The sequence below is a fragment of the Saccopteryx bilineata genome, chromosome 1 (assembly GCF_036850765.1).
Source record: "Saccopteryx bilineata isolate mSacBil1 chromosome 1, mSacBil1_pri_phased_curated, whole genome shotgun sequence".
Taxonomy (NCBI): Eukaryota; Metazoa; Chordata; class Mammalia; order Chiroptera; family Emballonuridae; genus Saccopteryx; species Saccopteryx bilineata.
In genome coordinates, this window is record NC_089490.1 from 121,231,539 (window position 1) to 121,245,933 (window position 14,395).

General features: G+C 43.0%; 1 non-coding gene and 1 pseudogene across 1 annotated transcript; one reads left to right on the forward strand and one right to left on the reverse strand.

Annotated features, from left to right (window-relative positions):
- Positions 1–576, forward strand: LOC136320076 (AP-1 complex subunit sigma-1A pseudogene; annotated as a pseudogene).
- An 11,871-nt stretch (positions 577–12,447) lies between these two features.
- TRNAA-AGC (transfer RNA alanine (anticodon AGC)) lies at positions 12,448–12,523 on the reverse strand. Its single transcript has one exon. It is a non-coding gene; the product is annotated as a tRNA-Ala (tRNA).
- Positions 12,524–14,395: the final 1,872 nt, after the last annotated feature.

Consider the following 14,395-nt stretch of genomic DNA (forward strand, 5'->3'; position numbering starts at 1 on the left):
CCAAGACAGAGGCTGCAGGATGATGTGATTCATGCTGCTGTTCAGCCGGCAGGGAAAGCGGAGACTGCAAAAATGGTACCTGGCCACATCAGACAAGGAGAGAAAGAAGATGGTTCGAGAGCTTATGCAGGTTGTTCTGGCACGCAAGCCCAAGATGTGCAGCTTCCTGGAGTGGAGGGACCTCAAAGTTGTCTATAAGAGATATGCCAGCCTCTACTTCTGCTGCGCTATTGAGGGCCAAGACAATGAGCTCATCACACTGGAACTGATCCACTGATATGTGGAGCTCCTGGACAAATACTTCGGCAGTGTATGCGAGCTGGACATCATCTTTAATTTTGAGAAGGACTACTTCATCTTGGATGAGTTTTTGATGGGAGGTGATGTCCAAGACACCTCCAAGAAGAGTGTGCTAAAGGCTATTGAGCAGGCTGACCTGCTGCAGGAGGAGGATGAGTTGCCACGCAGTGTGTTGGAGGAGATGGGTCTGGCATAGCCCCCGCCCTGGCTGCATGGAGATTCGGGGAGCTGGTGGAGACGCAGGGCACGAGTGGCCCTTTTCTGGGTGGAACTCAGCTGCCCTCCTCTGCTGCCTCACCTTTTGGAGTGAGCTGTAGGCTCAGGACCCTCAAACACAGTTGTTCTCAACCTTTCTAATGCCGTGACCCTGCAATACAGTTCCTCATGTTGCGGTGACCCCAAACCAAAAAATAATTTTGGTGGCTACTTCATAACTGTAATTTTGCTACAGTTATGATTCGGAATGTAAGTACCTGATATGCATTATGTATTTTCCGATGGCTTTAGGCGACTCCGCTGGGGTTGTGACCCACAGGTTGAGAACTGCTGCTCAAACAGTTCTTCCTTCCACCCCCCTACCTCCTGTTTTCCCATTTCCTACTGAAGGTCTTTGGAGCTAGGAGGCAGGAAAATATGCCCAAGACCCAAGATGGGGGTGCTATTTGGCTTTCATTCCCTGCCATTGAAGAACTATTACTCCAAACTTCCTTCTCTCCCTTATAACTGTAAATATATAAATATGTCAGGTTAAACGGAAAAGGTTTTCAGGGCTCTTCTCTTCTCCCTGCCCCATAACCTTCCTCCTCCCCCACACCTTGGCCCCTGCAGCCAGCCAGGGCAGCTTCTCTGCCTGGGAAGGGGGCATCTTTATAGTGATTGGGTTACCCTTTCCCCTCATCTGCCCCCTCTCCTTCCTCCTTGGCTGCAGTAGGGCCTCTGTCCAGTGCTGGGGGAGGAACAATGTAGTTAATTTTTTTCTAACCTTGTCACGTTGAAGAGGGAGGGTTGGGGGAAGGGCAGACTTCATGGGAAACTGGGCCCCCTGTCCCTCCTTCACTCTATGTTCTGGGTGAGGCAGGAGCTAAAGAAGTGAGGTGGGGAAGTGTCTGACTCTATTTCATTTCCTCTGAAATAAAAGGAACACATTTCTGGAAAAAAAAAAAAGAAATTGTTCCCCTTCCCTTTCTCATAAATGCCTTTTGCTTTTGCCTCCTAATGGGACACTATTCGTGGTTCTTTGAGAATCAGTGCTTTCCAAATAGGTATTCTTTTGGCTTTCAAATAAATGTTTGTAGCTCTCAATTTAGTTTATTATTATTATTATTAATATTATTATTATTTTAGCTTAACTATATCATCTGACAAGGTACTGTTATATCTCCTAGCAAAATACTTTTTAAATTGGGCACAATATGAGCAAATAAACAAACTTTCTGAGTTAAGGTGTGAAACTTCTTTATACTTTTTTGGGTTTGTTTTGCTATTTTTAAAATTTCCCAATCTTAGGTATATTAAATATAGTTGAGATTCCTTGAAGCTGAGATTTTTGGTAGGTAAATTTGTGATAAGGTGCCAAGGAACTGTAAAATTTAAGTATTAGCAACGCCATTTTAAAGAGAAAAGGTCAGGCTTCTTACCCCCTCCTTTCCATAGAGAATGGAAAGAGAAGAATGCAGGAGCTTCCTGGCTTACAAGGACAACTGGGCCATCTAGTCATAGTTTAGCTGATTCCTAGAATTCTCTGAAAGGGTACCTGGGACCACTAAGCCACACAGACAAAGAAGATAGAATTTATCTAAAAACCTTAGGAAACAATGTTTATGTACCTTAAGAATTCCTATTACTTGGACTCACTCTAAAGTCATGAGAGTAATATATACCTCTAGACCAGTGGTTCTCAACCTGTGGGTCTCGACCCCTGTGTTTTTGTCGTTCGACCCCCGCCAGGGTCGCGACCCACAGGTTGAGAACCGCTGCTCTAGACAAAGGGATCACGAGCCCCTTCTTACCCACCACAACCAGTATGTGATTTGGTCTATAAAATCAGCCACAGAATTGTGGGGACTTTCTACATGATTTGGGATTGTGCCCCATGTAGCTAGCTGGCTAAATAACAAACTCCTCAAAAATTTATTTGGACTTGGTGTCTCTATGTAACCCACAGATTAAGGTACCGTGCTTTACAACAAATTGTTACTCAAGTTAAAACTATAATAGCAATATTTGCTTATATGTGAATAATTGATGTTGGAATATATCACTAACCACAAGGAAACAAATAAAGCCAAGGAGAGAAACTAATATTCTTGGAGAAAGAAGAGAATTAAAATTTAAAGTCTCAGAAAGCAAAATGATTTGATTTTAACATTCTCTAGATATTTATAAAATGGAGTACCTTTTCTGTGTACATATGAGCTATTCCTTTTTAAAATAAGAGAGTAGTTATTCTGAGTTTTAACTGTAGTTTCTAATTGACCCATAGTTGAATCTGCTTGGATTTAGACTACTTTATGCTAAGCAGTACTGGGCCCCTAGTGTACCTGAATGATATGTGAGGTCGGTTGGCAATAGGGAAAGGTCACATGAGGAACCAGGCCTGGGAACTTTGGCTAGAACCGCCTACACCCATTCCAGCCAAAAAGAAATGGCCCAGAGCCCTTTGAGAAAGAATGACTGTCAGCCAATGAAATTTTGCTATGTCATATCAACTCGACCACTCTAACGACCCTATAAATTACTCCCACGTATCCCCCCATGTGACTTCTCTGGCCCTCGTCTTGTGGACCAGAGAACATTGTCCGGGAAGCGCTCTACTAAATAAAGCTTTTGCTGTTCACACTTCATGGCTACGCCCTTCCTTCTTCCTCAGAGGGGAAAATACCTTACATTTGGTGCCAAAACCTGGGAGGAGTTTGAAGCCCACTGAGGCCACTCCTCTCCCCTTCCCTTCCAAGGAAGAACCAGGACCTCCAACTTTCCACCCACTTCGGCACATGGTGCAGTAAGTCCCCTGCCTCCAGCCTCCCCTCAGTTCTTTCTGCGAGACTCCTTGTCCATAATTGCAGCTGCATCAGGGACCTCTTATCCGTTCTGAGTGCGTGTGTGCCTGTGGAGACGTTCTGGACACATCCACTCTACCTGTCTGGCAGCCAGAGCTTGAGTTGCAGGACACCAAATCTCATCTCTGATTATTCTGAGAACTGAGGGCAGCCATGGGAGGCACAGGAATCTAAACCTGACTCAAAAACACTCCGGGAATTGCCTTATCTGAAATTTCTCCCTCCCTAAAGAAGAAGAAACTGATCATCTTCTCCACTGTGGCCAGGCCACAATACCCACTGGATAATCGAACCAGGTGGCCTCCTGAAGGGACTTACGATTTTTAACACCCTCACCAATTTAACTATTACCAAAGAACTGGGAACTGGTTGGAGATCCCTTACATTCAGGGCTTCTAGTATTTGCGCTCCCGTCCTAATCTCTGTGCTGCCTGCTCTACGGCACAGGCCCATTTTGGCCAGAGAAACCTCAGCTAAACTCTTGATCTTTCCTCCTTTGCTGACCCCCAACTCTCTTCCCCTCCTGCACGGCTTCCTCTATCTTATTGGGCTCCTCCCCTTCCTCAACCGAATCCTGTTTCTCACTCACCTGCAAATACCAGTCTCTCTTTCTCCTTCCCTGCTGGCCAGGGCCCCTCCCTTCTCCGCTGTATTCTTAAGCCCCTCCCTCATCAAGTCCTCCTCTGCTGGCCACTGGCCCTCACCCAGGTTTTAGGGCTCCTGACCCCATGGCTCAACCCCAGTCTTCTTGCAGGAAGGCCTAGCCATTTCCAGCTCACCAAAAGGTTGGGCCCTGTAGCAGATCCTCCTGTTGCTCCTCTCCTTCCCACCAGGAACCTGCCACCAGAGTGAGCTAAAGCATGAAGCAATGCTGTTCAATGAGACTGGCCCAATGGAAGAAAGCATTGGGGTCCTCCGCAGGTCTGCAAGAGAAACTGCGCAAGGACCTCTCCTCCTACAACCTGCTTAACTCCTGGTGGCAGCCACCCATCCTCACCTGGGCTACCTCTATCCTAAATCCTCTTCTAGTTATCAACATATTACTCATATTTACTCCTCTTTTTAAAATCCTTACAGGACCTCATTCACAAAATTTCTCGAGTCACGGTCAAACAGATGTTCTTACACCCATATACACGACTACCCTCAGAGCCACCACCTTCCGACCTCCCCTCGCCCCTAACCAGCAGGAAGTAGCCAGACGAATAGGGGCACCCCTATCTAACATAAAAGGTTGGAATGTGAGGTCGGTTGGCAATAGGGGAAGGTCACATGAGGAATCAGGCCTGGGAACTACCCACACTCATGCCTTCCAAAAAGAAATGGCCCAGAGCCCTTTGAAAAAGAATGACTGTCCGCCAGCCAATGAAATTTCAGCATATCATATCAACTCCACCACCCTAATGACCCTATAAATTACCTACACGGATATCCCCCCCACACACACACACCCGTGTGACTTCTCTGGCCCCTGTCTCACAGACCAGAGAACATCGTCCGGGAAGCATTCTGCTAAATAAAGCTTTTGCTACTCCACACTTCATGGCTACACCCTTCCTTCTTCTTCGGAAGGGAAAATACCTTACAGATAGATGTTTAGAAGCAGTGATGTTAACAAAATTCCTGGGCTTGAACCAAAGACTGCATGGAGTTTTATTTCTCTTGTCTTCGGAGGCTGTTTTCTCTGGGTGTCTGAAGAACATCAGTGTACATCCCTTTATCCAAACATATGTCACTCATGGAAAAATGCCTCCTTGCTCTCTCCTACGGTGGGGTGATAAGTTTTTGAAAGTCACCTCAGGTGACTTTTTCTTGAAAAGGGTTCAGTCTTCTTAGGGTGACAGAAGAAAATATTCCCAAAGCAAATTATTATACAGCAGATTAGAGTTCACAATTTCTCCCTGAAAGTTAACTTTTAGGCAGGCCATCTCCAGCAGAACCAATCAGCAATCAGATCTTTCCTACTTCTTCCAAGGGGTGTCTTTGAGGTGGCCTGGGCTGCTTCTGGGAACAGAGGTGAGACACACACCTTCAGGGCATTGCCAAGGCCTTCAATGTGTAAAGTCCTCCAACAACCATCAATATTGCCCTTTTCAATAACCATGCCCTCTTATACTTTCTGGAGCCAAGGGCTTTATTTATTTATTTATGTATTTATTTATTTTGGCTTAAAATATTCTTTATTTTGGAAACATCTGTGTTTAAAATAGATGAACCCTGCTTATAATTCATGGACTAAACCTGAGACACAATTAACAAAGTTCACTTGTCACAGGGAGATGTTGGGGGCTCAAGGGCAGGGGGCGGGGGTGGGGCTGGGTTGAGTCTCAGGACAGCCGGTGCAGAGGAGTTGAGGAGTCAACAGACAGGAATACCTACCTGCTCAGCAGCCTGGGCTGAATGCCGGGCCCCAGGCCACTTTCTGGACTGGAGGAGTTTAGGGGTGTGAGGCCAACTGTAAAGCCAGTGGCTGCCGCCCTGACCATGTAGGTTCAGGTTCCCATGGGATTCGGGCAGACGATAATGGAACTGTGGAGACAGAAGATGGTGCACCATTCCGTTTGTTAAAGTCTTGTAATGGCGGATGAACAAACAGGCAGGGAAGACTTCTTTCCTCTCCTCAGGGCTCCCAAAGCCTCGACTTGGTCTCATACTCACAACCTGAACTCACAGCCCCCCATCAGCCTCAGCTCTCTCTCTCTCTCTCTCTCTCTCTTTCTTTCTCTCTGGATTCTCTCTGTACTCTTTTGCCCAGCAAACAGGCTGGGGTAAAAAAAGCCTTCTTCAGCAAACAATAGCAAACAATGGCCCTTCCCAAGCAGGAAGGCAATCCGCAATTTGTAATCTGTTGTCCTGAGGGCAAGCACAGCAGCCTTCCATAGACTATACACACATGGAGCTGCCCCTCACCAATGCAAAATACCAGAGAGAAAACCTAAACACACTTGAAACACATTGGTTTACCCAACACCAACTCTGGTACCTGGTGAGAATAACTGCACCCTAACATCCCAACCCTACTTTGGCCTTCATACCTTCTCCACCTGTGGTCCTAGCATCAGGCTAACCGGGCCATAGAACCTCAACCCCCTTTTTTTTCTGTTCCAGAACCCATTTGGTACAGTTAAAGCAGAGTTCCTCTGTCCTGAGAGTGTTAGGAGAAAGGCAGTGGGGCTCTGTCTTATCTTCAGGGAGAGCTGCAATCCCAACCCACAGGATGGAGCCAATGCAAATATGGCTTCCCCTTTCTGAAGTCTAGACGAAGGGCACTCTAAGGGCTGGCATTACTGACCTCCCCACACTCAGGGTGGTGCTGCTTGTGTCCTGAGACTGGATGAGCCAGTTCTCAAAGAAATATCCCTAGCCACAAGCATGACTTCATCCTGGAGTCAGTGCTCCAAATTTCTCATTAGCCAATGACTTATAGCTATTCCTGCCCTCCTATTCCTTCCACTGTGCTAACCTATCTTTTATTCCTACATCCTGACCCACTCTCTCCTGCTGTCTCCTGGTTTGCTAGGAGTCTAAAGGAAAGGTTTGGTGATTTTATCTCCCCGCCCCTTTTTTGAAGGAAGTGAGGTTCTTAATCCTTCACATGGGTGTACCTTGGATTTTGGTCCTTGGTTGGTGAATGCTCAATGTCTAGTTCTTTGCTTTAGCATTAGCTCCAGCCATGCTCTATGGCTAATGGGTAGTTTAAGAATGATGCACTACTGAGGAAGGTGGAGAGGAGCTCTACCAGGGCTGGTAACTGGGAACATATGCCTCAGGCATCGCAGGCAGTTGGGCTGTGAGCTATTTATTATATTTAATTTAGTTATCTAATTTATGAGTCTTGATCATTATTTAGAATGCTAAAATGCAACTTTTTGCAGTGTCCTTGTGCACCACAAAGGAATTCGTTTTGACCACTCATCCATCACCAGAGGTTGAAATCAGCTAGCCTAATGGGTTTCTGAAAATGATTTCCCTGCAGCTGTGTTTACCCTTCACTCCAAACATTTCTTTGGTACTTCCTCAGCAAAAATACATAAGGCATGCTTTTCTGGTCTACATTAAAATATAAAAAGCCCCCTTTTGTTTTCTGTAATCTTAGCCTGTAGGGAAAAAAAATCAACAACAAAAAAACTAAATTAAACAAGAAAAATACAGAAAAATAGATGCATCAAAAGCAATGTCTAAAATACAGAATTTTGATGCTGCTATTAAATTTTTAAAAATGGTGTTATTTGGGAATGAGACATAGAAAACTGATATTTATTGAGAACTGTTATGTGCCAAATGCCATACTGGGTGCTTTGAATGGCCCAATATAATTTCAGCACTTTATTCAATAGCATCCTGATGCTATTGACCTTGAGACAATTGTCTAACAGTATTTAATGACAAAGGAAGACAATCTAATGAGGCTAACAGAATCATAGTAAAACCAGAGACAAAATAAAATATCAATCAATTTCTGACTAAGTGATACAATACTGTCAGGTCATCTTATTTTATTTTTTATTTTTATTTTATTTATTTTTTTGTGACAGAGACAGAGAGAGGGACTGACAGGACAGACAGAAAAGGAGAGAGATGAGAAGCATCAATTCTTCATTGCAGCACCTTAGTTGTTTATTGATTGATGTTAGACAAATAAGTTTGTAAAATATGTTTTTTAGGTTTGCTTGCTTATATTTTGCATAGGCCTAGGCAGCACCATGAGTATGTAGTCTGTGAAAGGCAGCAGATTGCCACAGAGCAGCAGATTGCAAATTGTGGATTACCTTTCTGCATGGGAGGGGTCATTATATTGCTCACATTTGCTGGAGAAGGTATTTTTTCCCCAGCCTGGGTTTTGCAGGAAGGGATGAAGGAGTGCAGATGTGGAACCTGAGAGCTTTGGGAGCTCCACTGAGGCTAGTGGGGGCCTTTGATTTTAGGAGGAGCCGGAGAAAATTTTCCGGGTTGTGAAACCAGAGAATGTGTCAGGGCTTTGGGAGTCCTGAATGACAGGTGAGCAGCCTTCCCTGCCTATTTGCTTGTTGGCCAGTGTGAGACTTTAATAAACAGAATGACCCACTATTTTTTGGCTCCACTGTTTCTTTACCATCTGCCCAAATCCAATGAGAACCTACATGGCCATGATGGTGGTGGCCACTGGCCATACAATTGCTTTCTTATATGTGCCTTGACCTAGAGGGCTACAGCAGAGTGAGTGACCTCTTGCTCAAGCGAGTGACCTTGGGCTCAAGTCAGCAACATTTGGGCTCAAGCATTGACCACGGGGTCATGTCTATAATTCCATGCTCCAGCCAGTAACCCTGTGCTCAGGTTGGTGAGCCTGCACTCAAGCCAGCAACCTTGAGTTTTTGAACTTGGCTCCTCTGCGTCTCAGTGTGATGCTCTATCCACTGCACCACTGCCTGGTCAGGCATGATTATCTTACTTTATTTTATTTTATTTTTATTATTATTACTATTTTTACAGAGACAGAGAGAGTCAGAGAGAGGGATAGGTAGGGACAGACAGTCAGTAATGGAGAGAGATGAGAAGCATCAATCATCAGTTTTTCGTTGTGGCACCTTAGTTGTTCATTGATTGCTTTCTCATATGTGCCTTGACTGTGGGGCTACAGCAGACTGAGTAACCCCTTGCTCAAGCCAGTGACCTTGGGTCCAAGCTGGTGAGCTTTTTTCTCAAACCAGATGAGCCTGCGCTCAAGCTGGCAACCTCGGGGTCTCGGACCTGGTCCTCTGCATCCCAGTTCGACGCTCTATCTACTGCGCCACTGCCTGGTCAGGCTCATCTTACTTTAATTCTCTTAATTTTATTCTATAAATAGTCCATAATTTCAGAAAGAATTGAATATTTATATGTATGTAAAAGGGACCACATGCTGATCCTGACATGCTTAGGGAAAGCCTGCATGGTGTCCCTCCAGACTCTGGGACCTAAAATAAACATACAGTGAAATATAGAAAAGAAAGGCTCTTAGCATGAATAATTTTTTGGCAGAACTTACTTTCTCTAAAACAGAGACTTTTAGCAGAACTTACTTTTTCTAAAAAGACTCCCTACCCCTGGCTTTGAGGCTGGGTTCCCAGGCTGTCGCCTTAGATAGTTCAACAAGGTTACAGATGTTCCCAGAATGTTTGTCCCTGAATTAACCTTATACACATTGTAAGAGAGTTTGTTTCACTGCTTTGTTTTACTGCTATGCTTCCTCTCCTCCCCATTCCTCAATCAGTATGTAATTTTGTCTTTAAAAGCTAGCCCTAAACTGTGTTCAGGGCCGCATTGATTTGAACAACTTAGGTCTCCATGTGGTCATTGGCATTAAAGACTCCTTAATTTGGGTACTTAATTGTGTGTGTGGCAAGATGCCTGTTTCTTGCTGTTCCCATACGTGTGTCAAATAAGTTTGCAAATATGATGTATATGTTTGCTCGCTTATAGTTTGCATTGGGTGTGGGGGACAGGCTGTAAGCAGGCAGGGTCCTTATAGACTAAGACTTAGTTTTAAGACTAGGCCTTTCCCACATTTTTAATACTAAAATCTTCTCAAAACTAAGCTTTTCCCCACACCCTTGACTATTGCATGATGTGGGGTGGTGTACTCTCATGAGGAATCCCATTATGCCTCAGATAAGTGACTTTGTATCAGAGACTTCCTTGTTTGTATATTGGATTAAAGGTTTTGATTTCTAAACTATAAAGTGGGGCAGAGGAGCCCATGCTAAAAGAGAGCAGAGAAAGGCCACATGGAAGAGAGGAGAAGCAGCCAAGATGGTGGAGTGCTGAAGGAGAAGCCAGTTTGTGCAGAGAGAAGGATATGGGAAACAGAGGTGAATAAGGCTAGTGAGGTAGAAACCTTTGATTCTAGGAAACTCAGATAAATCAGTGGCTTTGGGAGTCCTGAATGGAAAAGGAAGTGTTTTCCCACTGTGTGTATTTCTTGCCCGCCGGGTGCAAGCTAGGATTAAATCTAATGGCCCACCAGTTCTTGGCTCTGTTGTTTCATTACTGTCTGTCCGAATCAAATATGAACCTGCATGGGCCAGGAGGCTGTGATGGTGGCCACGGCTACTGGCTTTACACCATACAACAACAGGATGGTCTGAAATTGAAATGTTTTAACTAAAAGTGATTTATGGTGGGTAGTCATGGCTTAGGGAGTTATTCTCTATCTGAACAAGGTCAGTGTTTGAAACCTGTCTATTGCCGTTTGCAATTACAATAAGGTACCTGATAACATGCCTTTGGAATGTAGGGGTAATATTTTTTTTCTAGCATCTCAAGGCCGGCATCCCAGCAGAGCAGGAACCAACACCCCCTTTGATTGTTATTATTATCATGTTAATTAACTTAACCTGTCTTGTGCCTCCCTATGTAAGAGAGGTTGTAGTGTATGCATTTTCACTTTTATCTAATCCCAGAGATTTCCTGCTTTGCTCTCTCCTGCTTCCCTAAACTATCACCAATCAATTTCATGGAACCCCTTTAAGTCTTCCCTTTTGATTCTGATGTATTAAATACGTGGTGAAACCATCATTTCTCGGAGCACTTTCCCAACTCATTGAGACTTTGCTTCCTGGCAATTGTCTACAGTTTGGCTCAAATAAACTCATAAAAATTCTTACAAGTTTGTAAGCTTTTCTACAATGACATATATATATATATATATATATATATATATATATATATATATATATATAAATGTACAAAGTAGAAGCAAAGTCCTTAGCTTCCCCATCTCCCAATTTTTAGAGGTACTCACTGTTAACAACTTAATGTGGTCCATTCTGTGTCCACATCCTAAGTAAAAGATAGTTGAACTTTTGTTAGTATATAATAAAATTCTAATAAATTCTATTTTCAGAAGTAAATTATTTATTATTAGTAATTGTTTTACTTTTAGCAATTGCATTTTCTAGTTTTAAATTTAAAAAAATTTAAATCATCAGCTAAGAATAATTACCCGGTATCAGTTTTTTTCTCTCAGTAGTTTGGAATTTAATAAAAATAGTTAAAGTCCACTGAGTGATTACTTTGTATGCCAGGTACTTTACCTACATTAACATATGTTAACATATTTAATTCTCACAAGAACCTTTCAATCTAGGTGCTGTTACTCTCCCTATTTGAAAGTTGTGAATTTGAGGCACACAGTGGTTAAATCAATGGGCTTAGGTCACAAAACTACTAAGTGATAATGCTAAGAATTAAACCCAGGGATTTGAAATCATCTATCTTAGACTATCAATATTGTCCCAGAAGTCAGTTTTTTTGTTCTCTCTATGCTTCTGTTTGTATAGTTTTAATTCCATCTTCTAGTTCCCTGAAATTTTCATCTGTCGTTTCTAATCTGCTTTCAAGTTCATCCAATATATTTTACATTTTAAGAATGATACATCTTTTGAAATTTCATTGTTATTTTTATACTTTTAGTAGCTATCTTGTTTTATTTATTTATTTATTTATTTATTTTTTAATTAAATTTAATGCAGTGACATTGATAAATCAGGGTACATATGTTGAGAGAAAATATCTCTAGATTATTTTGACATTTGATTGTGCTTATACCCCTCCCCCAAAGTTAAATTGTCTTCTGTCACCTTCTATCTGGTTTTCTTTGTGCCCCTCCCCTCCCCTAACCCCTCTCTCCTTCTTCACCCCCTTCCCCCTCCCCCAACCTCCCGCCCCTGTTGCCATCACATTCTTGTTCATGTCTCTGAGTCTCATTTTTGTTTTGTTTTGTTTTGTTTTTTTGCATTTTTCTGAAGCTGGAAACAGGGAGAGACAGTCAGACAGACTCCCGCATGCACCCGACTGGGATCCACCCGGCACGCCCACCAGGGGGCGATGCTCTGCCCACCAGGGGGCGATGCTCTGCCCATCCTGGGCGTCGCCATGTTGCGACCCTCCTGGGCGTCGCCATGTTGGGACCAGAGCCACTCTAGCGCCTGGGGCAGAGGCCACAGAGCCATCCCCAGCGCCCGGGCCATCTTTGCTCCAATGGAGCCTTGGCTGCAGGAGGGGAAGAGAGAGACAGAGAGGAAAGCGCGGCGGAGGGGTGGAGAAGCAAATGGGCGCTTCTCCTATGTGCCCTGGCCGGGAATCGAACCCGGGTCCTCCGCATGCTAGGCCGACGCTCTACCACTGAGCCAACCGGCCAGGGCCTCTGAGTCTCATTTTTATGTCCCTTCTATGTATGGATTCATCTTAGTTTTTTTTTTTTTTTCTGATTTACTTATTTCACTCCGTATAATGTTGTCAAGGTCCATCCATGTTATTGTAAATGATCCGATGTCATCATTTCTTATGGCTGAGTAGTATTCCATAGTATATATGTACCAAAGCTTTTTAATCCACTCATCCTCTGACGGACACTTGGGCTGTTTCCAGATCTGCGCTATTGTGAACAATGCTGCCACAAACATGCGGGTGCATTTCTCCTTTTTGAGCCGTTCTATGGTGTCCTTGGGGTATATTCCTAAAAGTGGGATAGCTGGGTCAAAAGGCAGTTCGATTTTCAGATTTTTAAGGAATCTCCATACTGTTTTCCACAGTGGCTGCACCAGTCTGCATTCCCACCAGCAGTGCAGGAGGGTTCCCTTTTCTCCACATCCTCGCCAACACTTATTCTGTGTTGTTTTGTTGATAAGCGCCATTCTGACTGGTGTGAGGTGATATCTCATTGTGGTTTTAATTTGTATTTCTCTAATGATTAGTGATGTTGAGCATTTTTTCATATGCCTATTGGCCATCTGTATGTCCTCTTTGGAGAAGTGTCTATTCATCTCTTTTGCCCATTTTTGGATTGGGTTGTTTGTCTTCCTGGTGTTGAGTTTTACAAGTTCTTTATAAATTTTGGTTATTAACCCCTTACCAGACGTATTGTCAAATATATTCTCCCATTGCGTAGTTTGTCTTTTTATTCTGTTCTTGTTGTCTTTAGCTGTGCAAAAGCTTTTTAGTTTGATATAGTCCCATTTGTTTATCCTGTCTTTTATTTCACTTCCCCGTGGAGATAAATCAGCAAATATATTGCTCCGAGAGATGTCGGAGAGCTTACTGCCTATGTTTTCTTCTAAGATGCTTATGGTTTCACGGCCTACATTTAAGTCTTTTATCCATTTTGAGTTTATTTTTGTGAGTGGTGTAAGCTGGTGATCTAGTTTCATTTTTTTGCAGGTAGCTGTCCAATTTTCCCAACACCATTTGTTAAAGAGGCTGTCTTTACTCCATTGTATTTCCTTACCTCCTTTGTCAAATATCAGTTGTCCATAGAACTGTGGGTTTATTTCTGGGTTCTCTGTTCTGTTCCATTGATCTATATGCCTGTTCTTATGCCAGTACCAGGCTGTTTTGAGTACAACGGCCTTGTAGTATAACTTGATATCAGGAAGTGTGATACCTCCCACTTTATTCTTCTTTTTTAAGATTGCTGAGGCTATTCGTGTCCTCTTTTGGTTCCATATAAATTTTTGGAATATGTGTTCTATATCTTTGAAGTATGTCATTGGTATTTTAATTGGTATTGCATTGAATTTATAGATTGCTTTTGGTAATATAGACATTTTAATGATGTTTATTCTTCCTAACCATGAGCACGGTATATGTTTCCACTTGTTTGTATCTTCCTTGATTTCTTTTATCAATGCTTTGTAATTTTCCGAGTACAAGTCTTTAGTCTCCTTGGTTAAGTTTACTCCTAGGTACTTTATTTTTTTGGTTATAATTGTGAAGGGGATTGTTTCCTTAATTTCTCTTTCTGACTGTTCATTGTTGGTGTATAAAAATGCTTCTGATTTCTGAGTATTGATTTTATATCCTGCCACTTTGCTGAATTTATTTATCAGGTCCAGTAGTTTTTTGACTGAGACTTTAGGGTTTTCTATATACAATATCATATCATCTGCAAATAATGATAGTTTTACTTCTTCTTTTCCAACTTGAATGCCTTTTATTTCTTCTTCTTGTCTGATTGCTGTGGCTAGGACTTCCAGGACTATGTTAAATAAGAGTGGTGAAAGGGGGCACCCCTGCCT